The sequence below is a fragment of the Rhea americana genome, unplaced genomic scaffold (genome assembly GCF_003343005.1).
Source record: "Rhea americana isolate MKP2758 unplaced genomic scaffold, rheAme1 scaffold_30, whole genome shotgun sequence".
NCBI lineage: Eukaryota > Metazoa > Chordata > Aves > Rheiformes > Rheidae > Rhea > Rhea americana.
This window is the reverse complement of record NW_028186424.1, coordinates 7,036,502-7,062,297: the sequence shown is the minus strand read 5'-3', so window position 1 is coordinate 7,062,297 and position 25,796 is coordinate 7,036,502. Positions and strand designations below refer to the sequence as shown.

General features: G+C 39.6%; 1 protein-coding gene across 1 annotated transcript in view; it reads right to left on the bottom strand.

Moving 5' to 3' along the window:
- FAM53A (family with sequence similarity 53 member A) overlaps positions 1-20,909 on the bottom strand; it is a 76,554-nt gene extending 55,645 nt beyond the window's left edge. Inside the window, exon 1 of the mRNA XM_085309679.1 lies at positions 20,860-20,909. The gene's annotated coding sequence lies outside the window, so the exon portion shown is untranslated. The remainder of the gene's footprint in view (positions 1-20,859) is intronic.
- Between the last annotated feature and the right edge of the window lie 4,887 nt (positions 20,910-25,796).

Genomic DNA, 25,796 nt, shown 5'->3' with positions numbered 1-25,796 from the left:
AATCCAATAAAAATATCAACAAGAGGGAGGAAGAAACTTTGGTCTGTGAAGAGACTACTATAATGTATTTATATTTTCCTAGTTTCWCTGAAAAATTTGAAGTCTGAATTATATGAACAAGAATAAAGAGAATAAAGAAGGATACTAGTCTTTCATTAATGAAGCAAACATTCAGTTGCATGAGAGGGTAAAGGGAAGGGAAAACTTTACAATCATAATAACATGGAACTTTCAAAATCAAATTGATATGTACAACGATCATCCACATACACATACTGTATTAGATACTGAAAAATATTAGAGTTATAACCATCTAGGCTTTTTCTGACAGTGCGTAATCCAATCTCTTCTGGAACACAAAAATAGATTCCAAATAATTTGCTTCTCATTTTAGAAGCTAACATTTACCAACATCGTTGTTCTTTCTTCCTAATGAGACACACTCCATTAAGAAAGGATTTTTTTTAAATGCATGTACTTAAGGGTTACATGGGACAGAGCAAATACAACAAGGATGAAAAAGTTGTGTTACCTAGACAAGCCTTCCCGTCAACTTGTTACCACTCATCTGATGAGGAATTTCCATTTTTCCATACCAGGCACAAAGTCTAAAGTACGAGTTATAACTCAGATCAGAATCGTGGTTTGGAACTGAACTCCCCTCCTCATCCTTCCTTAATGTGCTTTGGTTCACATCATGGTCTGGTCTCATCCAAAAGGAATCTGCTGTGAAACTAAACCAGAAGGTGCACTCCAGACACCGTTAGGTGTCCAGCACACAGCCCTTGACTAATGCCAGTCTGAAGCAAGCTACCACGACCACAATGTGCCTATGCTGCTGGCATCAGTACTGTTTTACTCTACAAATCTGTTTCTACCAGGCTATGCCTCTTACTAATAATGACACAATCAATGATGTTTATATCATTTAAACAGATGTTTATAAATGAAAGTTATTCTAGGTTGCGGTTTGATATGTCTCAGCTGCCATCATTCTGCCATGCTCAACTGCCAACACATGTTCCTGTTTTCTTCTCCGGCTGTTTATTACCCTCTGTGGTATGCCAGCACAAGTATTTGTGCTACTACACAAAGAAATTAGATCAAAGAATTTTTCTAGTTGGAAAACAACACAACACATTTACTTTTGTTTTTAGTAAAGGTTGTTTTCCAGCTGGATCAGTTCCCCAGTCTGGTTCGCCATGAAGAAATGAACACAAACATTTATGCAGGGACACTGTGGGAGGCTGGAGCTGCTAACTGAAGTCCCCGTCTAACTATAGCTTCAAAAAGAAAAAAGCCACACAACAAAGCTATCCGATACAAGCATTCCTCACACTGAGCCAAGCAGATTCTCCTATAATTAGGAATTAGATCTTCCATTCCAAAGCACGTTTTGTTCCTATTATCCCTTTTCAGTTCACGCTTTGCCTAGTCAGACTGCTACAAGTTCATATGGATCTGCAATCTCCACTGCAGCCTCAGCACCTTTCCTCTCAGTGACAAAAGTTTCACTCACTCCAATTCACTCACTTAATACTCTCCAAGAAATTGCTTCTCATCTTTATTAATATTGGTTTTTAGGACACAAGAGATTCACTCATGTATTAACATACTGTTAAGCCTTAGAAGCTCTTGGCCCTCAACATCCAACCGCAAGTTCCATTCATAACAGAAAATTCCTCACAGTAGCTTCATTCTTTGTTGTTGTTTCAAGAGCCACTGCTGCAGTTTGTATCTAATGTAGCCATAGAAATGGTAAGCTCTTCATTTTATGTACTTTTTCCATCAAGAGCTCTTCTTGGAATTGGTTAAAGGCAACCAACATTCTTTTTCAATTTCTCCTTATCATGCAATTTATACATACCAGGCTGAATCTCTCTCAAACTGCTTGGCACTTCAAACTAATTGCATTTTTAACAATAGGCAATTTGACCATTTTTGCTAGGGCAATGAGGATCCTGCTGAATTTGCTTTTCTTCAGCAACCCCACAGCATGGCTCTTAGTGCAACTGAGTTGTGCCTTCAAGTCCAACTTGATCCCCACTTCCTCTACAGCCTATAATATAAGCGTAACCCAGGGATGCCCGTCTTAGCTGTCACCAAGACTCTACACAGTTGTAAGCAGGTGAGCTGGCACACAAGCTCAAACACTAAGACCCTCCACGTCTTCAGGTAACACCACCACCTCTTTAAAAGAGAGCTGGACAAGGTCCAGGAAGATTAGGGCCATCGCTTCCTTAGCACATCATCCATWATGGAGCCTGATTAGGTTAAAAAAAAGTGAGAAAGCTGAGCTACCCAAGATAAACATGCATAACAGATGACCTTAGTCTCTCTCTGTGTTCTGGGAGAGACTTAATCTAATAAGTATCCCATAAACTGTGTGTGTGTGTTGAGGAAAACTATTTTTAACTGCTGGAAGACAGGTTAGAAGTTAATCTGAAAGAATAAAAGAAATTGAATACATAGGAAAGCCTCCAAATGCAACCGCAAGCCAAAGTTAACACTTTTCAGTTTGAGAATGAGCTCTGATGGTGATGCTGATTCCTTCATTTCTGATTTAAAGCTTTATTCTACAACAAATATTCTGAAATCTGAAGGTTAGATTTATTACTCCATCTCTGTAGTACTACTAAAGAAATGACGTTTTATTTCTTAACCTACAGCTAGAAGTTGTAATGCCTTAAAAATTTCCACAAAGAGCAGGAGGGGGAAAGAGAGAATTTGTGACATGTTTCTTTTATCTTCTTGGTGATGTCATTGTTTTTTTTTTGGGGGGGAGGGGAGGGAAAGACTACTGAAAATAAAGAAAACCCAATCAGTTAAAGGATGGCAGGGACTGCATCTGACTGATGATGAGTTCTGATAAAGAATATAAAGCCAATTCAAAAGCTTCTGCTTGGCTTTAAAAGAACAAGGCAGCCAGAATCATTTCCAGCCCACTCCTCCTCCCCTGCATATTGCAGGACAAAATGTTCCATCAATAGTTCATCTCACTGGGAAAAAAAAATACATTTGTTTTAAATACTTCAAACAATTTCTCCTCAGTTTCTGGAAGTTTCATCTTAGATAAAGATGAAAAGATCAAAATATTTCAAACGATTTCCCATAAGATAAACGTAAAAGGGTTTCTTGATGAAACAAACTCCATAGTTTGACCTAACGGACTAATATTACCCAGTAGAATCATAGAATCAGTAGGGTTGGAAGGGACCTCTGGAGATCACCTAGTCCAACCTCCCTGCTCAACAGGGTCACCTAGAGCATGGTAGACAGGGYTGCATCCAGGCGGGCCTTGAACATCTCCAGAGAAGGAGACTCCACAACCTCTCTGGGCAACCTGTKCCAGTGCTCYGTCACTCTCAGTGAAGAAATTCCCCCTCACGGTCAGGCAGARCTTCCTGTGCTTCAATTTCTGCCCGTTGCCTCTTGTCCTGTCACATGGGTCAACTGAAGAGAGTTTGTCCCYGTCCCCTTGACACCCTCCCTTCAGGTACTTATACACATTGATAAGATCCCCCCTCAGTCTTCTCTYGCCCAGGCTGAAGAGGCCCAGCTCTCRCAGCCGTTCCTCCTAGGGCAGGTGCTCCAGCCCTCTGATSATCTTTGTAGCCCTATGTTGGACTCTCGCCAGTAGCTTCATGTCTCTCTTGTACTGGGGAGCCCAGAACTGGSCACAGTACTCGAGATGAGGCCTCYCCAGGGCTGAGBAGAGGGGMAGGATCACCTCCCTCGACCTGCTGGCAACAGTCTTCCTAATGCACCCCAGTAGACCATTGGCCTTCCTGGCCACAAGGGCACATTGCTGGCTCAAAACCAGTTGGTTATTACCTCCAGTAATAACAAAGAGGTCGCTCTTCCCCACTTCTTCACATTATTTCCTACTTTTCATTTAGAGAGATGTACAGAACCCCTATCACCAACAATCCTGTAAAGACTTACTTAGCCAGATGCCAAAAGAGAAGGATTAGCTAGAGTTAAAATTCCTATTCAGATAAGTAGGTCCTTTAAAATATTATCTCTGCTTCAGCAAGCCAAAGTGCTAATCACTCCAGCAGTACTAATTCCAGATCCAGATAAATTTTGCTACTAGACTCTAAATGGAAGACTTTTTTTTTTTTTTGGTCTCCTGGCGTTTTCTGCAGCATCCATGAAGCATTTCAAGAAGTATGTGAAATATCACAGAAAGCTGTTCAAGCTAACATATTTTTTGCCTGTCCCATCTCAGCTTAGTCTTGCCTCAATTACAACTAGAAGACCAGCTTTCTACAAACTGTAAAATTAACATTTTATGCCATCTGAGAACTACACAATACATTTCTACTTCCATTTGGAAACTAAAATTTTGCATATTTTACTTATAGAACTACCCATCTATTTACCATAATGCTAGTAAGTTCTGAGGGGCTAAGCATTTCTCATAATATAAATCTATTAGCAGCAATTTTGAGCCCAGGAAGTTCTTGATAGCAAGCATTTGAAGAGAATTACTTGGACTTAATGCTTGTTAGCACTAATAGAGAGGTTTTCTTCCTTCAGTCTTCCAAAATGGCAGCTGAAGTCTAACAATTAGAGAGTCTCCTGCAACTACAGAATTGTCCATCAATGGTCTGGAGGACAGGTACTAGAAAAAAAACACTACTGATGGCAGAACACTTCTGTTTCCAGCTCATTAGAGTATCTTATACTTCAGGGATCCTCGCTTAACACAATTAACTAGCATCCTGTTATGCTCATGTTTAAGTTTTCTACAGAAAATTCAGGCTTATATATTAGACTGATAGAATTAATTTGTTATCCAAAGGTGGTGAAAAAAAGGGTATTTTTCCTTCCACAGAATTAGTTTCACGAGTGTCTAGTAAATCCTGTTTAAATAGTAGATCCTGTCCATGAAGAGTGCACGTAACACAAAATAAGGTGAGGTTTGACAACACTCCCTACACATGCTAGAACAAAAATGAAACCAAAGAAGTTAGTTCCAACATCTGCAGTTCAGAGGTTCTTTTAAAGGCTAAGAAGATATTTCTTGAACTACAGAATCATCTTTCAGCTCCTCCACACAGAGCTTTYATAAGCCATTTTTTATTAGAAGGAAACTTCAATATTATGAAGTCTTCAAGCTTGGATTAAGGTTGCCACAACATCAGCAAAGAACTGCAGAAGGGGCAAGAAAAAAAAATACACTGGAAGGCATCCTTTATATTAAGGGATAGATACCAGAGTTAAATTCCTCAGATATTCCACAGGCTCAGGAAGCATAAGCAATATCAAGAGCTCAGAAGCGTCCACTGAAGAACAAACCTCACTTATTGTGCAAGACAGGATTATATTTCACTATTCTAACGCTGACAAGCAAGGATTTGGCTTGTTATTACCTCCAGTGATAGAACAGGATAAATACTGGGTCTGCTTGCCTTAGCTAAATGCAGAAAATCAGCATGGAACCCAGAACTTTGCTGCATGACCCTAAAGCACCGTAATTTTAACAACAACTGCAACCGGTCACCGAGACCACTATGACAAAACACAAACCAGTACCAAAAATAAGACTGCATCCTACACATGCATTAGCACTCCTCTCCCACACTTCTGCTGTGAGTACCTGTGAGAAGGGAGCAAAGCCTAAACCACTAAATATAGCATTCAGACCCTGTTTTACTTGACAAAAAAAGCAATGCATTATGGAAAACTGTTTGAATTCATGAAGTAACATACAGTACTCAGTTTTCTGATTGGAAAACAGACTTTGTTTCCCAAAGTTTTTCCTCCTGTGTGAGATGGAGAAAACCTGCAAGCAGAAGCACCAGATGTAATTTGGGTAAACATCTGGCTTAAGATGGTGGTTTCCTGTTTGCAAAATTCCCAGCCAGATGTTGGGCTGGAAGAAGGTTAAAGGTAATATGGAGGAGATTTTAGTTTTTCAGATGTAGAATCCATCCAGCGTGTCTGAGAAACAAATACGAAGAGACTTAAAATTGTTTTATAAAATTTTAAWAGAAACTGAACCTTTAACTCTGTTACACAATGAACTGTTCACAAGAAATACTATCCTTTATTTCTCAAGTTACTGTCAGGTGGTATAGTTTGGTTCTGTTTTTATACCAGGAAGAAAATCTCCTTCCAGAAAGCAGAAGAAAGCATGAAATAAGAGATGTTAGGCCTTCACCCCAGTTTATAAAGTGTATTTCTCATAGCAATGGAATTAGTAGTAGTGAAGTACGCTGCAGATACGTATGAATGGAAAAAGTAATTCCCTTAAGAGAGGAATTGTACCACCACACAAACTATGGATAAGAATGTAACCCACCTCCAGAGGTTACAGCTTTTCATACTCATACAAGATAGCAATATTAAGCTTTAGCAATCTCCCAGGTTTTAGGCTCCTCTTTAATAACTTAGGAAGATGTACCATTTGGATCACGGACAAATCATCCTGCACCTTTCCAAGTACCTTTGTCAGAGAGGACAACAGATGAGCCGTGTCTCGTGCCTGATCCAAGATTTGTCACTTACATTCTCTGCCTTAAAAGAATCCAGTCCTATTTAAACAACAGACAAAGATTTTATCAATTTTGTTGAAGGATATTTACATCTACTGTACCTGGAGCTCCATTTGTACCAGCTATCAGCATTAGCCTGTGACCACTCAGCTTCCCACAATGCGCAAGTCAAATTCTTTTTCTCTCTCTTCTCAGCATTACAGCAGAAAGCACAAAACTATTTTTGTACTGGCTTGAGGTACAGGAAATCTGGTCTACTGAGGCTTTTCTACATGGATTCCAAGCCCCTTGCTTTTACTGTAATTATGAACTTAATGTGTTAACAGTCATTATTAATTCAAACTAAATATTATTGTCTTTGTTCCGAGTTACTTATCCAGGCAGGCACCAGTTCAGAGTATTTCTGCAGATTTCAGTCCATGACATTAGGAGAACAAGTTTATTTGGATCTTAGGCTGTTCTCGTATACAGATTATTTCCAGCTCCATATACTGTTCTTATAAACACTCCAGTTAAACTCAAAGGAAGTATATAAATGCTTAGTATACAAAGCCTCTAAGATAAAAAGTTGCTCAGATTCACTGGAAATAATTTATATGCRTATCGGTGTTTGAAAAGATACACATACCACCAAATTAAATCTACCATGCTCCCACTAAAGCATATCATCCAGGTTATATAAGGTCCACAAGATTTTATTTTACTCTGAGGCTTGTGGTGGGGCCCTGAAGGAGAATACAAAGGTAAAGATTAGTGGGCTTTACCACTACGGTATTTGCTTCACTCCATCAGTCGAAAAAAAGACAGCGGAAAAAAAAAGGGGGGGGGAGAACTAATTTTAACGGCAAAACACCTACAAAAAAAGTAGGTGGTGTTAGAATAGACATGAGCACATACACATCCTTAAAAAATAAACTCTGGTCTGACAGCATATAGCAGAGAGCCCTAAACTGTAGAATAGCAACAGTGATGTATACCGCATCACACTCCCATGAAAAATTCAAGTATCAGTACTAAAGTACTGCTCTGTTACTAAACCCTATGGGCTTTGAGTTGAGGAATTATGCAAGTCTCCTACATACCTCCTGCTCCCAAAACACACACACAGGTAATAAACCTCCTCCCATTTCCCTTCAGGTTTACACTGAAGAGTTTTAGACATCTGGTTGACTTGTTTAAAATAAAAAGTTTAACTAGTAAGTTTGTTTTTATGATCCTAGAGCATGGAATGTTCTTGCTGGAGGCCTCAGGCCAGGTGAAAAACATTTGTGTTAAGATGCTCTTCCTGGCATTGCTGGGACCTAATGAGCTGTATAATCTGCACACAGGGAAGTCTCCATAACATTAGGTTGTGACTACTATGAATTTTAAAAACAAAGAGCCTATGGTAGCCTAAGTATTTTTCAGTAAATAGAATAGCTGGGATTTAAAGATACTGCTAAATTTAGACGAACTCACATGTCTATAAGCCTTAAATGTATGTTATTAGTAGCATTCTGTAAATATGCAGGTACGTTCCCCCCCCCCCCCAAACACCTCCACCTCTTCACTGGCGTAATGCTTCAGATTAAAATCAGCGTTTCCCTCTCCTGGTACAAAGTCCTATACCCAATTTAATGTAGTAAGAGAAGTTTCAAGTTTGATGCCTCAGAATTATAGCTCTCCGGAAGTTCATTGTGTAACTGTACCGAATRGCACATATCGATTATGTAGTGTGTATTCTTGTTTTAGCAGCTTCAAACAGATGCATTATTTACATGTTTTTATATAAAATCCAGAAGGAGTCTAACAAAGTAAATTACAGCAAGATCTATGCAAAGTAAGATAGTGTACAAGTTTGCATGCAGTAGTTAAAGCTTTCTGCTATATCATCTATCTTGAAAAAGCATGGAAGTGCACTGTACTGATATGAGATATCACGCTCAACAGACAAGTCAAGTTCCCTTTCCTGGCCTAAACTTATTCTCAATCATAGCTGAACATCTGTAATCTGTCACTCAAGAAAGCTTCAAGAAAAACAGTAATAATTATTATTCATCTGGCAGGTGACAACACTTCAAGACCCCAGGGAGAGATACAGTCAGGAATCAAATTTTAAAACATCATTCTAGTTACATGATCCATTAGAATGCAAATTTTAAAGACTGCACATTGTTATTAAAAAAAAAAAAGCTCGATACTTAAACCATCTCAGACATTCACACTATGAATACCAGAAAAAAAAAATAAAACAGAATGGTAATTTGAAAGAGTTGTTGCTGATGCTCCTTAGTGACTTATCTTTGGTGTGCTAAACTACACTTTATTGCAACTTACTGTATGTTGGCTTCCAACTTTTGCTTTGCACATCTCTAGAAGCCTTCTCATGGTGAAATCTTTGAAGAGGTCCACATTACATATGTACTACTCTACCACACAAATCTGTTTTTCTTTTTGTCATCTTTCATGAACTCTCAGAAAGAAATCAAATATGCTCAAAGTATGAGCAGACCAGAAAGCAAAATCCACAACCATAAGAGAATGAACTACAAAGAAGAAAGTACATGATATTGTGTGCACTCTCAGCATTCATTTCAGATGTTGCCTGAAGTGTCATCATGGACATCGCTCTTACAAGGCTTAGGCTACTTCAGTAAAAATAAATTCAGTTGAGCTATGTAGCTTAAGACTTGCAAGGTCGTTAGACCATTCCAAAAGCAAAGTAACTGCTTTCTTTGTCTATGTATTTAGCCTTTAATAGCACACTGAACAGCTGGATTCAGGAAATGCTATGTTAGAGGTCAATACACAAACTAAAGGGTGCAGAATTGCAGTAGGTATTTAGGGAAAACTTTCGTAACAATTACATGAAGTATAAGAAACTTCACAAGAAAAATGAAGTTACATCACATAAGACAACATTTATGCTAAGTCAAGAAAGAATAGTTTAAAATTAACTGTTTCAAATACATCATTTTTAAGCACTGAAAGTAGTAAATTTCAGACTTTCTTGCTTGATGAAAGATCAGTTCTTTCATTTTGCACTACCTCAACACTATCAGTTGTTTAACAAATGAGTCACTAGTTCTACAAGCAAGTTCTATGGATAGATCCATTACCAAAGTGGATTCAAAGTAGTCACTAGTACTGCAGATCATGGAATCTACTCACAATAGAGCATATAAAGCCTTAATGCAAAAAAAAAAAAAAAAAAAAAAAAAAAAAAAAAAAAAAAAAAAAAAAAAAAAAAAAAAAAAAAAAAAAAAAAAAAAAAAACACCCTTCCATATGAGATGCAAGTGTACACAAGATGCTGATCAGGACACAAATATTGTGGACTGTACTTCAAGTCTGAACATGGCAGAAAAAAATGATTTATTAGTTGAGTCAAAAACACAAGATATGTCACCTCTGTGCAAATGGGGGTGGGAGCTGTTTTAGAGTCTTCTCTGATGTAGACAGAAGTTTGGCAGTWTTAAACAGGTGAAGTCACTTGGCTAGTAAGTCAAACATATATCTGCAGGCAACATAGTGCAAAAGAAGACAGGACTACGTGCATTTAGAAAGGAAATCTGTGTCCTCCCAATTGCACGCTTATGTTTACAGATCACTGCAAGATCAGCTTCTGTTAACCAAGCTGCAGGACAAAACAGTAAAGATTTATCTGATAAAGTCAACAGTAACAGATACAAGTTTGTCCTTTCAGCTCTTCACCCGAAAACTTTCGGTCTTCCAAATGATCTTTCAACACTGCTGAGAAAGATGCTTTATTTAGACACACTTTAAAATAAGCYTCTGAAATTACATCTGGGATTCTGACTGCTTCAGTCATGCCAAGATTTAGGTATACTAGTCTGTATAAAACAGTAAAATGTTTTCTGAACTTTTGAAAAGCCAAACCACTGAGTTAAGGAAGTCATCAGCTGAGCACCTGGACTCAAAAAGCATTGCAATGATAACCAGCTTTTGGCAGCTGCAGTCTTTTCTACAGGTGCAGAAAGCATTTTCTTCATTTCAGTTCAGCTCAGTTTAACAGTTACTTCAGTAATTGGTTCAGAATTCAGAAACAGATTTGGTTTTATTTGATCTTCTCAGACCTCACATTCAACCAAAAAGTGAGGGAGGGGGAAGAGAAGGCTTCCCCCACCTGCTTAGTTGTTCCAAAGCCCTCATGGAAACCGTGATCACACAGTTGGGATCATTAGGGTCAAATATTATTTTGCTTTCAATTAAATTCATCTGAAATGCAAAAGCTGTTTGGAATATTTCTTCAATTATTCTAGTTCATTTAATATAGTTTTAATTTAATAAAGATTTTGATTAACAGCAGGTACATAAGTTTAGTCTCAGGTTCCACCCAAAAGCAGCTAGTTTCATGCTTTATTGTGTTAGAAACTGGTGAAGCTTGATTAGATAGTCTCAACATATATGTTTAATCAATTAAGAAATCACTGACAGTTGGATGCATCCAGCTAAACAAACATCAGCTGCATCCTAAAAGCAAAATCCCCATCATTTCTTTCGATCATTAAAGGAGCTATCAGAAGCTAAGCAAAGAAATTCTATCCTGAGTATCCAACCTGAAGATAGGAATCACACCCCCATTCCACATCAGTCACCACCTCAGCAAGACAGGGAGCTTCTTCTCAGACCCACCATTCCACAGACAAAATAAATAAAAGATCTAGTATGAAACTACTTTTATCTTAAAYTTGCAGAACTACCATGCAACTTTTTTTTTTAATAAAGATACAGCATTACACAAATACCAGCAAAAAAGAATCCCTCTACTTTTTTTGTACAGTTAAAAATAAGCAACTATACTTCCTCTCATACAAAAATGCAAACAAGTGCTAATGTTCAAAGCCATGCTCAATACACATTTTACCATTCATGTCACCTCTAACGCCTCAATTCCAATAGATGTTGCCTTACTTTTTTGGAAATGCATTGTAGATTAAAATGACTTAAGCAATCTTAACTACAGTCCTATAACAAGCATTAGGCAGTTTTGGAAAAGGGTTATCAGACTAAACTCCCACTGAATTGCAGCATGATTTTGAAAAACAGATGTCTGTCTCTTTAGAGCACATAATGAAAAGCCTAAGAATGGTTGTAAGACAAGGTACTACAACTTGTAGGTAGTTGTATCAAAACTGGAAAGGAACTTGTTCTAGAGGCACTGCAGTGCTTAAYTGCACTTAAATGTATCTCGGTGAGAAGGATAAACTCCTGCATATGTAGGCACTAGTCAGTGCTATGATCAGAGTGAGACTTGAGGAAATTACCAGAAGGTGAAGATGTGAATACTTTGAATACTTTGAAACTTTACACAGACAGAAGCTGGAGGAGCAACAAGTGAAAAGTATTTACACAACTTGACAGAAACAGGGCTCAAGGAAACCCTTCTCTGTGAAGGGCAAGTTTTAATGTAGTGTAGTAAGGGAGAAGTCATGAGAAACAAGTTTTCAGCAGAGTGTTGCTACTACAGAAGGCTCAGCAAAAAATTAATGGAAGAAGTATCCTAAAAAAAATGAAAGTTATATTCCCATTCCTAGCTTGCAATGTAAAAGAAATATTATCATAAGAAGGGAAAGCTTAAAATAACCCACACTTCACAATAACTACTGATGGCTTCAGAGTGACTCCATAACACCGGGAAGTATTCGCAAGATACCATATTTAGGCTGCAATATCATAAATTTGAATAGAGTCAGGATTTTTTTWAAAATGTTTTTGGACATCACTTTCAGAAGCGAAGTCTGCCTTCACTCCAGGTGTGCCTTCAGAACAAGTAAAAAGTCAAATTCATTTTACTTGCCTGCAATCCCCCCAGATTTCAGCAGAATTCTGAGAAGAAAAAGACAATATGCACACAAACTGTTTTAAGAATTAAAGTTAACAAGGAGGTAAGTAGCATCCAGCAGGCTCATCAGGGATCACATATCAAAGCAAAACCTGTTACTCTAATGTCAAATAAGAACTTTAGAGATAGGACAGAACTTACTGAATTCACACATCTGGACTTTCAAAACACTTCTGATGTAAGCAGAGCAATCTATAGTGAATGCAAAACTTGTCAGATAACTGCACCAAGAGAGCAGTTATTGAGGGCTCRGCAAGCATGTGAGAATGCACCAAACAGGAGCCCAGTTCCAGTCACTGATTTCATTACCAGCAACAGATGGTGGGAAACAAGAGTAGGCTTGTCATACAGTGGACAAAGGTAGGAAGAACTGTAAGACAGAATTAATTTTCTGCATAATTCTGACAAATTGTAAATCTGTTCTGAAATGTAAGATACAATTCAATAGGGACAGGTAAGAAGAAAAAAAAAAGAAAGTACTCAGAYTGAAATAATCTACTGAGCAAATAGCAAGATGAGTCCTTCAGAAGAAAGCTGTTGGTTACACTGGATCAACAAGCTGATCTTGAAACAAGTGTTAAGCTGTTGTAAGGAAGTCAAATGTATGGGGATGCATAAACAGCAATGTCAGCTCCAGGGCACGTGAAACAGTTTCTCTGCTTCGCTCACGGGAAAGCCTCAGCTGGAGGACAAAGCTGGGCTTTAAGAACCACACTTAAATACCAATGTGAACTAACTGTAGAGTTTGGAAAAGAACAAGAATGATCAGAGCTGAAAAACCCATGACCTCCCAGGAAGAACTGAACACACTACATTTATTCAGGCCAAGAGTACCACAAGGCTCTATGTTTGGAGGGGGGRAAACAGAACATGCAGGAAACAGAAACATGACAAATACTAGTTCAAATATTTTTAAAAGAATACCCCAGGGAAAAAAAGAATAGCTATCCTTCACATACACGCGGGATTGGGGAGTAAACTTCAAATACAACAAGGGAAGTGTCGAGTTTCACATTCACAAAAATTCTAATGCTGAGCTAAGTGTTGGAGTGTGGAGGAACTTGAAAACTACTCAAACATCTTTTAAGAATCACATTAAATACATGTGATTCCATCATGGAGCAGGGGACCCACCTAACCTATACACTTTTCAGCTCTACTTTTGTTAAGACTATCTCAGTTTCAAGCTATTATGTCTTTGCCTATCCTCTTACTGGATAGGCACATTCTGAATGAGTCAGAAGTTGGCCTTTTGATTGTTCAAATTGCAACTTCAAGATTCCTAGCCCAGCATTTGCAYATTCCAGTTACTTTACAACAAAAGGAAAAAAGTCACAGCTGCCACACATTTTCTTTATACAGAAATAAATCAACCCAAGTCATCTCTCGTGGTAGTAAGTAATTTTCTAGCACCACTGTGGTACATTTCCCCTCRCACCAACAGGCATCAGAATCATTAGGCTGCACACACATGCACACACATCTTCCTGAGCATCTCCAATAGGCTAGAACAAGCATTTCTGCAAGTGATAAAATAGTTTTCACTGATGCAGTGTCACATATCCTCACAAAAATATATTCATCCTTCACTACAATTACAGCCTTCAGTTAAGACTCCCCATGTATGTAAACTAAATCCTCCAAAATGAAAACTAACATATTCTAGATTTTACAGATGGGGAGTTGAAGCAGAGAGCACTAGCTACAGCCAATCACAAAGAAATCTGTGGCTGAGAAAAGTTGCATGTTCACATTTAAGCTGTAAAAATTCAGAGTCACCAAAATGCAGAATGAACTCTAAGTAACAGTTTAAGCACAAAACAATCACACAACAGTTAGATACAAGCTGCTAGAGAGAAAGGAAAAAAAAAAACTTAGTATTTTCAGCACTAGAAACTAGAGAGGTCCAGGGACCTCTCTAATTTGTTATAATGTCATCTTTCTGAACAGACTTGTGAAACAAGAGAATAAAAATAGCATAGCCCATGCTACCCTCCAACAGTTCAACTGTATCTTATTCAAATATTCAAGCAAACAGGTCTGCTCAGGATGTAGCGCTAATGGACAGCTATGAAATAACCAAGCACACACGTAGCCAGCTCCAGTGCACTACCACACACCCCCCTGGAGAAGCAAACAAGCTAAACTTCATCCATATGTTCCAGCAAGAGCAGTATCCTCTTCCAAACAGTAACTCTGTCACTGTATCTTATCTTTCAACAGCCCCTTACAGTAAGGTACGGCACTTAAACTTAAGCCCCCAAGATAGGTAGGCTTCTCAAACTCATCAAGCCTCAAACGATGACAAAAATAAAACAATAATGGGAAGATAAGGTTTAGGTTCCCACTCCTTTCCCTCCTCCACAAGAACAAATAAGTCACATACTTTAGCCAATTTATGTTTCTCCTTTCTCACTAAATGCTGCATCAAACTGAACTCTGGAGCATAGTAGTAGTCCTAAGGCAAGTTTATATACTACTACATTCAATTCACTCAATTCCAAATAGGACATAATGAACAATAATTAAGCTAGTCTAACAGTAGTGGCAAATAAAGCCAAAARGTTTCTAGTTCAGGACTGTATTATTTAACTGTCACTTCATCAARAGACTACTTAGCCATACAAACAGATTCTAGGTGCCTAAACACATATCACCACTTAAAAAAAATCACACACCCCAAAGTGTAGAACAGAAGTCTCCTATATTATGAAAGCAAAGCTGGTTCATACAAAAGCAATATAAAGGGCACCTGCAACCTCTGCAACCATCCATGTGTTGTATAACAAACACTGAGCTGCAAAGGAGATAGAAACCAGCAAACCTGGATCCATTCGGCCTGGAGCATATTTGCACAACTCTGCAGTGATTCACATTCTAGATCATGCCTACGCCTCTAAATTAAAAACACAGAAAAACCCTTTTCATGCTCTGCGTGCTAAGGACATTTTTGGACTCAACGTTGACAAAGCAACAGGGTTTGACTGATCTGAAGGTCTTGGGGTTTTTCTGCCACTTGCATGCTTCTTTAACAAGTATGCTGTACTTCCACACCTCTAAAACAGAAAGAGGTCAAATCAACAAAAAACATGAGCAAAGACAGACCAGTGAATTTTTCAGYGGGAAGGGAGAGAGAATTAATGACAGTAGTATCTTTAAAAGAAGGATTTGCCCTATAAGCAAACTTTGAATGACAAAAATGGAATGGAAGAAGTCAAACCATGCAGTATCTACTAGTAACCACTGYGTATAAAATGAAAGCAAATCAGGAATACTTTCCTACTACAAAACGTGCAGCTACAGTGAAGGTGATGCACATAATCTATGTGTTCAGTAATAAAGGCATGATTTAGTACTATTTGCATCACCACAAAATATACAGCAAAAATTTAAGATGTTGAAATAATAATTTGAATTACCCAATTAGGGTAAAAACCACATTTACCCTAGAAATTAAGGATTTTTCTCCCTCCAAAATCCTTGAAGGCATTAATGCTGCTGAAAGTTATCCGAGATGGAAATAATAGACCTGAATTTAATTAACACTAGCAGAAGTTTCTATTCTTCTCATTAATGTCACCAGTCTTGTCTGAGGTTTAGGACAGTAAAGYGTGTGCATGTGCATTTTTAAAGTTGGTCCACCCAAACTTTAAAACAGAAATCACTATATTGCAAATGTGATCTTTCTTAAGCCCATGAGACATGTATTAACAARTCAACACCAAAGCAATTGCCTAGGATGGTGGGTGTTAAAGAAAAATATCCTTCAGATAAGAGCGCAGACCCTGTCTTCTAGCACTACACATCTCAAATAGTCCAAAGCACAAAAGTAAAGGTACAGACAACGCTGTAGCAATGCTCATCAAACCCTTCTAGGCCAGCTGCGGTCTAATAACTAAAGCTGAGCAAATGGAGAAACAGCTTTCTCCCTTCTCAAATGCTTTTTCCAGTGACATATATCTCAGTATACAGAGAGTTTTGCAAATGACACTTCTCCCATTAAACAATACTTTTGCCTAGAGCTAATTTCACACTCCTAGTTCTATCTGTACAGACTTTCACAAGTTGAAGAGCAATTACTGTTACTGGCACTGAGCAAGGGTCTTTGAGTAGGTCGAAAGCTCTAGCCCTATAATTTGACCAATTACTGAAAGTATTTTTCCAGTACTTAACTACACTAGAGTTTATTTTTTCCACAGAAACTTGAAGCGTAGCAATGCCAAATCAGAGGRATAGTGCTAATATTGGCTAATCATAAACCTTGCTCTTATTACTAACACAAAACAACCATAAAATAAATGATACTCTGTTTCAATAAGATATAATCAAGTTCAAAGAGAGGAAAGCCAATTAGTTTTTACAACCCAATGATTTTTTTTTTTACATTTAAAATAATTTAAATATTTCGTATTTTAAAAACATTACTTTCAACTATTTACATAAAAAAATATTGGTATCAGTAACCTAACAGTCATAACCTAAATAATGCATTTAGTAACAACCCTGCGTACTTCCCACTCCCCCAACCTAAAAATCAGTAGAAATAAGGCCTTCAGAAGTTATTCCTGCCTACTGCAAAAAATATTAATAGTTTAGGAGTTTCTTGACAGCTTACTGATAACATTATTTCCCCAAACTGAACAAACACAAAAGTCAAACCAGCACAAAAGGTAAGAAAGGCAATATTTAAGAGCTRATTTTCAATCCTTGATTTCAGATTCCTCTATAATCATATAATGCTGCAATATCSAGTTTGATTACTACAGATCATGTGTAAAACAAAAAATCTGCTGAGGTGTTAAAATATGTTTTTTTTTTAATTGACATTTTAAAGAATATCCTTAAAGCAAATCATTTTCTGAAAAATGTGACTGCCTCAATCTCTCTAGCAGAGTGTTTGCAGTTAGGAAACWGCAAAACTTGATTTTTGTTTCAGCTCCTTCATCACTGGATTACAGCAGTTCATTGACAGTCAAGATACTATTAACCACAAACTTCATGATACATCAAAAATAAGTTGTCAGCATAAAGGGCTACTTTTCAGCTATATGCAGTCAGACTAAAACAGGTTGCCTACCAAAAAGATTCCAGCCATTTAACTACAATGAGTTTAGAYAGCTTAGATAGTTGTTTTCCTATCCTATCCTTGAATTTCTTTCCTAGAATCAGTGAAACAGGACTCCCTTTGTTCATTAACCTTTTCTCCTCCATAAATGCTCATATAGCACTTCACACATTCGGTTTGCGCTCCCCTTCTTCCCCCCACACCCCGACTATCATTAAGTTTATGCTTCTTATAGAATCTACATGAAAACAACAGATGTTTCTGAAGAACAGAAGAGTTCAAAATAACTTAAGAAGGAACAGTAGACAGGAGCCTCTTACATGCCCTTCCACAATATATTTCAAAATTTTTAAATTTTAGATACTGATGCAGTAAGACTAAAGACAAATTAAGGTTTTATTAACATTTACCCATAAGATCATTCTTACATAAATATCAGATCTCAAAAAATGTAGTGATCTAAAAATAGACAAATAGGTTTATTTTAAAGAAATAAAAATTAAAAACTGATAGTAAACAGAGGATTTTTTAAAAAAAGAACACACACACCAGTGCCTGCACATTTGCTGGGGAGAAGGAAACTCACTATTGCCAAAAGGCAAATTTGCTGTGCATATTATCACCTCCAAAATATGCAAAAAGAAATGTTAGTCAAGACAAATACTAACACTTTCCATTAAAGGTTTAACAAGACTTCTTACTAAACTAAGAAAATTSAAAACACAAAACAGAAAGGACAATTTCTTAGAAAAAACTCAAAAATAACATCATAAATTTAGGGGAAAAAGAATCATGTTTGGAAAGTTTTAAGTACAAATGTTTCCAAAGGGAATAATCTATCAAACCACAGGAGGTGACTAGAACTGCCATCATCACTGTTAACACAAAGGAATGTAGATAGGGGGGCACAGCATTAGAGGAAGGGGGTGAAAAAAAGAGAGAAGGGAAAACGAGAAAGAACCAAAAGGGGGGGGGGGGGAAGAGAGCTGCAATAATGGCTACCAGACTCTGGAGGAATTTCTGTAAGAAAGAATAAATCTTACAGAGCAGTTTTTTTTTTTTAAAAAAAGTCATATGTAATAAATTGAAAATAGTATCTCAGTGTCAAGCTTTCTGACCATCTATCACGTAGATTTTCATAAACATAGCTTTATGACCTATCCTAAGCCTCCAAACCTTAATTCAAATGGTTGGGAATACAAACAGATAACTCTTTTCAAACCATAGTACCCCGCAATAAAGTAGCATTCAAGAGAAAATCAGGAGAAGTTCTACTATACCAGCTTTAAAATATTCAGTTATTCAATTGGCTTTACATTCTCAAGACAGAACACAGTAACTGTACATTACAAACTGTCTGGTAGAGGCCTTTAGGGGACAGTCAGAGCATGGCAACACAGAATATCTTAAAAGGATATCATTAGAGGGGTGATCTTGCAGATCAGTATTTTAGATTCATRTCTAATAGCTAGTATGTACTACCATATGATGGAAGAGTAGAATCCTGTTACTGACAAAAAAAGACCATTGAAAAGTATCACATTAATGCAGATAATATTTCCCAGAAACTTGAAATAAATACATATTAAAATTTTTTTTAATCAAGAGTACCACGTCAACAATATAAAGTTCAGCCTATTTTAAGTTACTTGGAATTCCACATGTAGGGAACTAAGAAGTCTCTCGCCTCTGAGTGCAAATCTCCAGGAAATTTCAAAATCTTTGCAATAATTACAAAAGTACAAGCCCTCTGGCTTGATCATGGACACTGTATCAGTAATAAAGCCAGATCKCAAAACCACATTTCACTAGGAAAGTTTTTACTATTCAGTGAACACTGTACTCCAGATTTCATAAGCCTGATTCAAAGCAAACAGATAATTCACAACTAAAATATATCCAAAAAACATTTTAGCTTGCCACACCACACAAACTTACTGGTTCTTGCCAAAAATGGCTTTGACAAAAACATTTTACTGCAGTAAGGCATATGAATTGGAGGCAACATAACAGTAAAGACCGTAATAACTGTTCTCAGGAGCTAATTTTAATGTAAGCACAGTGAACCAGAAAATAGATTTGACCAGCTGGCTCAACTCATCCTGAGGCCTAGAACTCAGCATGCACATTAAAAGCCAGTCTCTTATCTGGGCTGACTCACCAAGCCACTCTCAGCTGAGCAACCCAAAAGTTCTAACACTACTACAAGGCACTATTTATGTAACAGCTATTTTCTGAATAGTTATGATGGCTACATGATTTAACTAAAGAGAAAATGGCTTAACTTTCAGATCTCCGCCAGAAGAGTCAGGATAACTGACGCAATGCTAAATGAGAGGATCATCTACAACAGCCGTCTCATGAGACCTAAAGTGACCTCTTTAAAAGCATCCAAAATTTCAAGTACACAATATTATTTAGCCTTCATGCAGGCTGCACAGGAAAGGAGACCTTTAACAAGTCAAATATTCAGAACAAAGCCATGTTACTGCTCTTAGAAAAGCTAGAATAACACAACCTAACAGCATATTTACTCTTAAATCTCAAACTTGCTTTTTTGAACCTAACAGGTCTTCATACTTCTAAGCCTTAAATAAGAAACTGACTTTCATAATGAAAAAAAAAAAAAAAGCTTATTACCAGGAATCATAAGAACACTTGCAGTAGTTTGCAGCTATTGTTGAGAGCATGTACCTACTCTGACGTAACTCTATCCCTGAGCAACAGAAGGAAGAATTGTCTCYGAACACTTTGATATGTATATGTATACATGCAAATATCTCACAAAAGGCTGCCTGCACAGGGCTCGTGTCTCCACGAACGCCAGAGCCCCTTCCCTCCCCGGAACGTGCTGGGCAGGCCAGAACCCTCGCCTGGAGCGGCACCTCCTTCTGCAGTGCACGGCACTGAAAAGCAGCAAACCTGATTTCCATCCCGAGCAGCGATTATTAACACTAATAAGTTTTCCTTCCACTAGAGCATTAGGCAGCTCCCGTTTTRCGTTTATCAGACTCTTCAACTAATGGGAGGGCAAAATGGAGCTAACCTTTACCTCGAGCCTCTGCGGAAGGATCACGTCTCTCTAGACTTCACGGCAAAAATAAACACACGCACACATACAGCGAGGCAGATGGGTATCRGAGCCAGCAGCTTCAGGCCCCCATGGGGTGCTGCTGGGGGGTGACAGCCTCCCCAGCCCGCTCCAGCACGCCCCCGCAGCCCCCCGCCGGCCCCGGCCCACCCCACGCGGGGGGCCGCCCCACTCCCTCGGCCCGGCGCTCACGAAGGGGCCTGGCCTCGCTCCCCCCCTCCCGCCGCGCCTCGAGCGTGCGTGGCGCACTCACCCCCGCGGCCGTTAGCGGCCGTTGGCGGCCCCCCCTCCCCGCCGCATAACGGCCGCCGCCTGCGCTCGCGCCCCCCCCCCCGCAGGGCGCCCGCAGCCGGTACCTGCGCCCGGCCGCGCCGCGCCGCCTCCCCTCCGCATATGAACAACGCTTCTCAATGGCAATCGAACAAAACACAGCAGGCTCCGCCCCCTCCCGCCACCGCCCGCTCCCATTGGCCGGGCCGCCCGCCCCCTGCCCTTTGACCCGCGCTGTCATTGGGCATCCTGAGCGTTGGCCCGGCCCACAAGGGGCGGGGGGCGGGCCCGCTGCAAACGGGGACGCGTAGCTGTGACGCCGCGGGGGCGGGGAGGGCGCTTCGGACTACAGCTCCCACAAGGCGCTGCGGCAGGGAGGCGCCCTTCTCTCATTGGCTACATGCAGAGCATGCGGAGACGGGCTCGCGAGGGGCGCGGAAGCTACGCGCCTTGCCCGCGGCGATGATGTCACCACGTCCCCGGATGGAGCCGCAAGGAGGAGGCGCGTGGCGCGGGGCTGCGCGGAGCGGCCCGGCGGCGCACGCATGCGCGGTGCAGCCCAGCCCGGCGGCAGACGCATGCGCAGTGCGGCGGCCGGGGCGCCTCGGGAGGGCGGGAGGCGCTTGTTGCCCCCTCGCGCCTCGCCGCGGCGGTTGGGCCGCCGAGGCCGCGCCGGGGCGGCGGGGCAGCTCGGGGGCGGCAGCCGGGGCAGGCGCACCGCTCCTGTGGCGGATCCACAGCAGGTTCCCCCCGGGGACCTCGTCCTGCCCCGGCGGGAGTCGCCCAGCCTGCAGCGCCCGCCAGGTCCCCGCGGGAGCTGGAGCTGGTGCCATTTTCTTTTTTCCTTGCAAAATGGAGGCCAGAAGAAAACACATCTGCTTCTTATTCCGCAAGAAATGTTCCTATGGGAGTTTTTGAAAAGCAGTTATGAGTCAGCTGTAGTGAGGAAGTGGGATGTGTTTGGACAGCAGTTACGTTGTACACTTGTCCGGGCAGAGGCTGCTTTATGTGGATGCATAATCCCYGTCATGAGAAACCAGGCCCTGATTTACGGTTGCCTACAGGCTTGACGTTATGGGTATTTTTTATTAATGGTAACTCTTAACAAGCTCTTTGCATCCCTTTAACAAGCATCTGTTATTTTGGCCTTCTGCAACCTGTTCTTTAGTGTTTGCACATGGAGTCACAGAGTGCTCTACTTCACTCCCTCTCCTTTTCTTTCACCCAGACATTTTTTCGTTGACTGTATGTCGTTACCCTGTAGGTTTCCGATGAATTACGAGACTGTGCTGCATTAAGTTAACACTGCGGTGCAGAGTCCAAATCATAACTTTGTTCCTGGAATATCTTCAGTTTGCTTATGTTACAAGCTTTCAAATTTTAACCTGTTTCATAAGGAGTCTGGTAACTTAAAACTAATTATATTTCAAACAGTGTGTTTGCATTACCAGGTTTTGCTCCGTGTTCTTCATCATTCTGATCACAGTCTTTGTATCTTATACAAAGCCTACAATACCCTGTTTCTTGAAACCATTTGCATATTTATTTTCTTCTGTAAACCTTAGGCTGAAATCTTTTCAAATAGTTTTCCAAGATAACTTTCTGAAATTGTACAATGAATATTTAAATTAGCGGACTAGTTCTCTGGAAGATCAACACCTACCTCTCATTAGAAAGATCGTGGAAGTGATTAAAAGATCACAGACAAAAGTACACAGCTGTCTCCCATAGTTCAGTCCTGGCTCTTGAAATACTTTCTGGTTGTGCTCATTTTGCTTCTGGCCTTATTGTGAATTCTAGTACATGGGAAATTGTAGTTCAGCTGCTTTCATGATCCTATCCACATCTTTGGCAGGGATTTGGCTTCATCCTGTAATCAGTTTTGTACACAGAATTCCCCACTGAAGCAACTTATCCCTGAAGCATTTTGTAGCTAAATTATTATCCAAACTTAGAATTAACCATTTAGTAAAAACAAGAAAAAGCCGCAATGTAATTTTATGTTTCACGGCCATTGTATCTAAGTGTTCTACCCACGGGAGTTTAACAGACTAGGTGAGACATTTTAATACAAAATTGGATTTGCGCTTACCTACAACTTTAGCTTTTCCAAATCATATTCATTATGTTGAAACATGAATGTTTCCTTGAAGCCACAGTACTTTTGTCCACTATTTCTATTTCTGCTGCAAGTAAGGTAAAACTAGAGGGAACTTCATGGTTCTAAAACTACTTCTGCATTGCAACTGTTTACCTCACAGCCACTGCTGCAGCAACGGAGGAGGCATGTGGAAAGGACTACAGCCTCRCTCCCATAGCAGTCTGTGCCCCTGCTCTCAAGTTCCACGGTCTGAATACTACAAATAAAGTAAAAACTTTGCAGTAATTAAATTATCTTATGGATTAGATAACATTAAAGTCTTCTTTCTCCTCTTCTGTTGCTCTCAGATCTTCCTGCCCTYGCCTCCTTTTATCACCTTTCTTTTCTCCAACTTTATCAGCCTTTTTCCGTTGCAGCAATGGCTGATACTCTGTTCTCATGAGGTGGAGCTGCTTTCAACCATTTGAAGCCCTAAAATAGATGGGGGGCGGCCGAGTCCTAAACTAGTGATGTTGCAGAGGTGGCATCTCCTCTGGTCAGCTGATTAAATCTCACTATTTATCACATGGGCAAGCCACATACAACTGCTGGGATACACAAAAGCTAGGGGTAAACAGTCATCTCTGAGATAGGATAGGTGGTAGCTTTAATAAACAGCATTCAGGACTCAACCATAGTATTATTTTATACCGAAGAGCAAAACTCTGGCAGGGATGCAATTTATAATTCAGATCTTGGTAGACAGACACAAGTTTCCCCCATGACATGGTTCAATAGTAATTGTCTAGCACTTTAAATATCTAATTACAAACATGCTACCACATGTTAAAGTAACTGGTGTCTGTTCACTCAACTGTGTGTCTCCAGGAAGAGCCATCTGTTTCCAACAAAACAGTGAGACATGAATGTAGACAGGTTTCTAAATGAAAAAAAATATATAGAGCTAGTAACACAAACTGTCTTCACAATAAAGCACAGGCAGAAATAAGTGCAATGAAACAATCAGAATAACATTCAGGAGAAAATTTTYACCTAGGGGAAATCATGCTCATGTATGGCATGATTGTTCTAAGATACAATTTGTGCGATGTTTTAGGTACCCAAAGTAAAGCAGTAAGTGTATACATATCTTCGCTACATATATGTATGATAGGATTAGTTCGGYCCAGCTTCACCTCAATTTACATCTAGAAACAGCAGTTCCTCTTACATCCCATCTCAAGATTCCTAGCTCCAGTTTTTCAGGAAACAAAGGGAATGTTTGTCTCTCCTTAGTGAGAACATGGTGGATGGACATGAATGACATGTTGGCTTTGCAAAGTCAACAGATAAACCTTAACACTACGTGTGTGGTACTAAGCTGCTGCCAATCTAGGTCAATTACCACGTAAGATCAAAAAGGGAAAAGAGGAGACTATGCAACTCAGTTCTTCTTTTATTATTATTACTGTTTGTAGATAAGGAACCCAGCAGGTATTTGATCCAGTTATTGCTTTAAAAAATTAAAGTGCAAAGATCATTTAGACTCTCTAAAGCGCAGAGTTGCTCATAAGGTTCAGATGTGCTTTTCCAATGCATTACTTCAAATTGGTCAGAAAAGTATTTTACTTTTGTGTACAAATCATTTTTAGCTAATATTACGAAGCCAAACGCTTACTACATACATTTGCTACGTACAATGGTCATTTCTAATGAGTAAGAGAAACAACACAGGTTAGTGTGTAAAGATGTTGATAGCAAGTCTCAGCTGAATTTACCCCAAATCATGGTATTTCTCTTTGTGTAGCAATCATTATAGTCATTCATCTGTTTCACCATAAAATATGTAAATAGGAAATAGGGCCTCTGCTTCAGAAGACAAGCTAAATTTTTGAAGGCCTGTCAGAAAGATTCCAGAACAAATAAAGCCTTTGCTGATCCCGTTACCTTAGGGTTAATTAGCAGKGCCCCTAGGAAGCAAGTGGGCAGTCTGGCTTCCATCTCCTGACCCATGGGGTCTCCATGCTGCTGAGTGAAGAAAGAGAACCTGAACTGACTTTGGAGTCCGATGTAGAGCAGGTAAAAGAGACGTGGCTTATGTATTCAGGGGTCCTATGATAACCTGCCTGTTTTCAGGGGGTGTTTGAACATAGTGAGCCTCATCAAAGACACTTCTCCATTCTCTGTGTGTAGCAGTTTCACAGCTGAGCACACAGCTTCTGAGCATAAAAGGAAGTTCTGCCACTAACAGTGTTTATCAGTCAGTGGTTTTAATGTTAACCTTGCTCTGACTGCTCAAGCAGATTTGTTTTCTTTATGAGGTGCTTTTCCTTACTTATGTTCAAGRGTTTGTAACAAGATAAAGCAGTAAGAATGCTAAATAAATAGCCTGGAATTGAGAAGCAAAGCAGCGTTCAGCATCTAAATCTGGAACAGGGGGCCAACATCCTGGGATGTTAGAGTCAGGGGTCTTTCGTATACCACTACAAGTTGGCTGGACATTATATTCTTTGTGAACTCTTAAAAGGATGTTGAAAAAGTTGAGTTAATCACAACCAGAACAGTTTTTATTGGATTTTGTGGAAGGGTGACTCCATCCTGTGCCCCTTGTACACAGCTGACTTTTCCTACACCCAGTTCACTTCCATTACCTGCTACTCCTGCTACCAGTTGCCTGCTTCTTAAAATGCCATCTGGCCAAGATGTACTTCATTTTTTCAGGGTACAAATTAGCCACAAGATTTTTAAAAGGGCAAATCAAGCTCCATGTACTKAGCCAATACAGCATTGTTCTGCTTTTCACTGCAGTCCCCTAGGAACAGTCCCACTCATGAGAACTCTAAATTGCTAAGAGTTCAGCCAAAGCATCTTCTGCCTACTCAAGTTTCTAGTCCCTCCTACATATGTTTCCAAGTGCCTTGTTCTTTTTGCAGAACACCAATA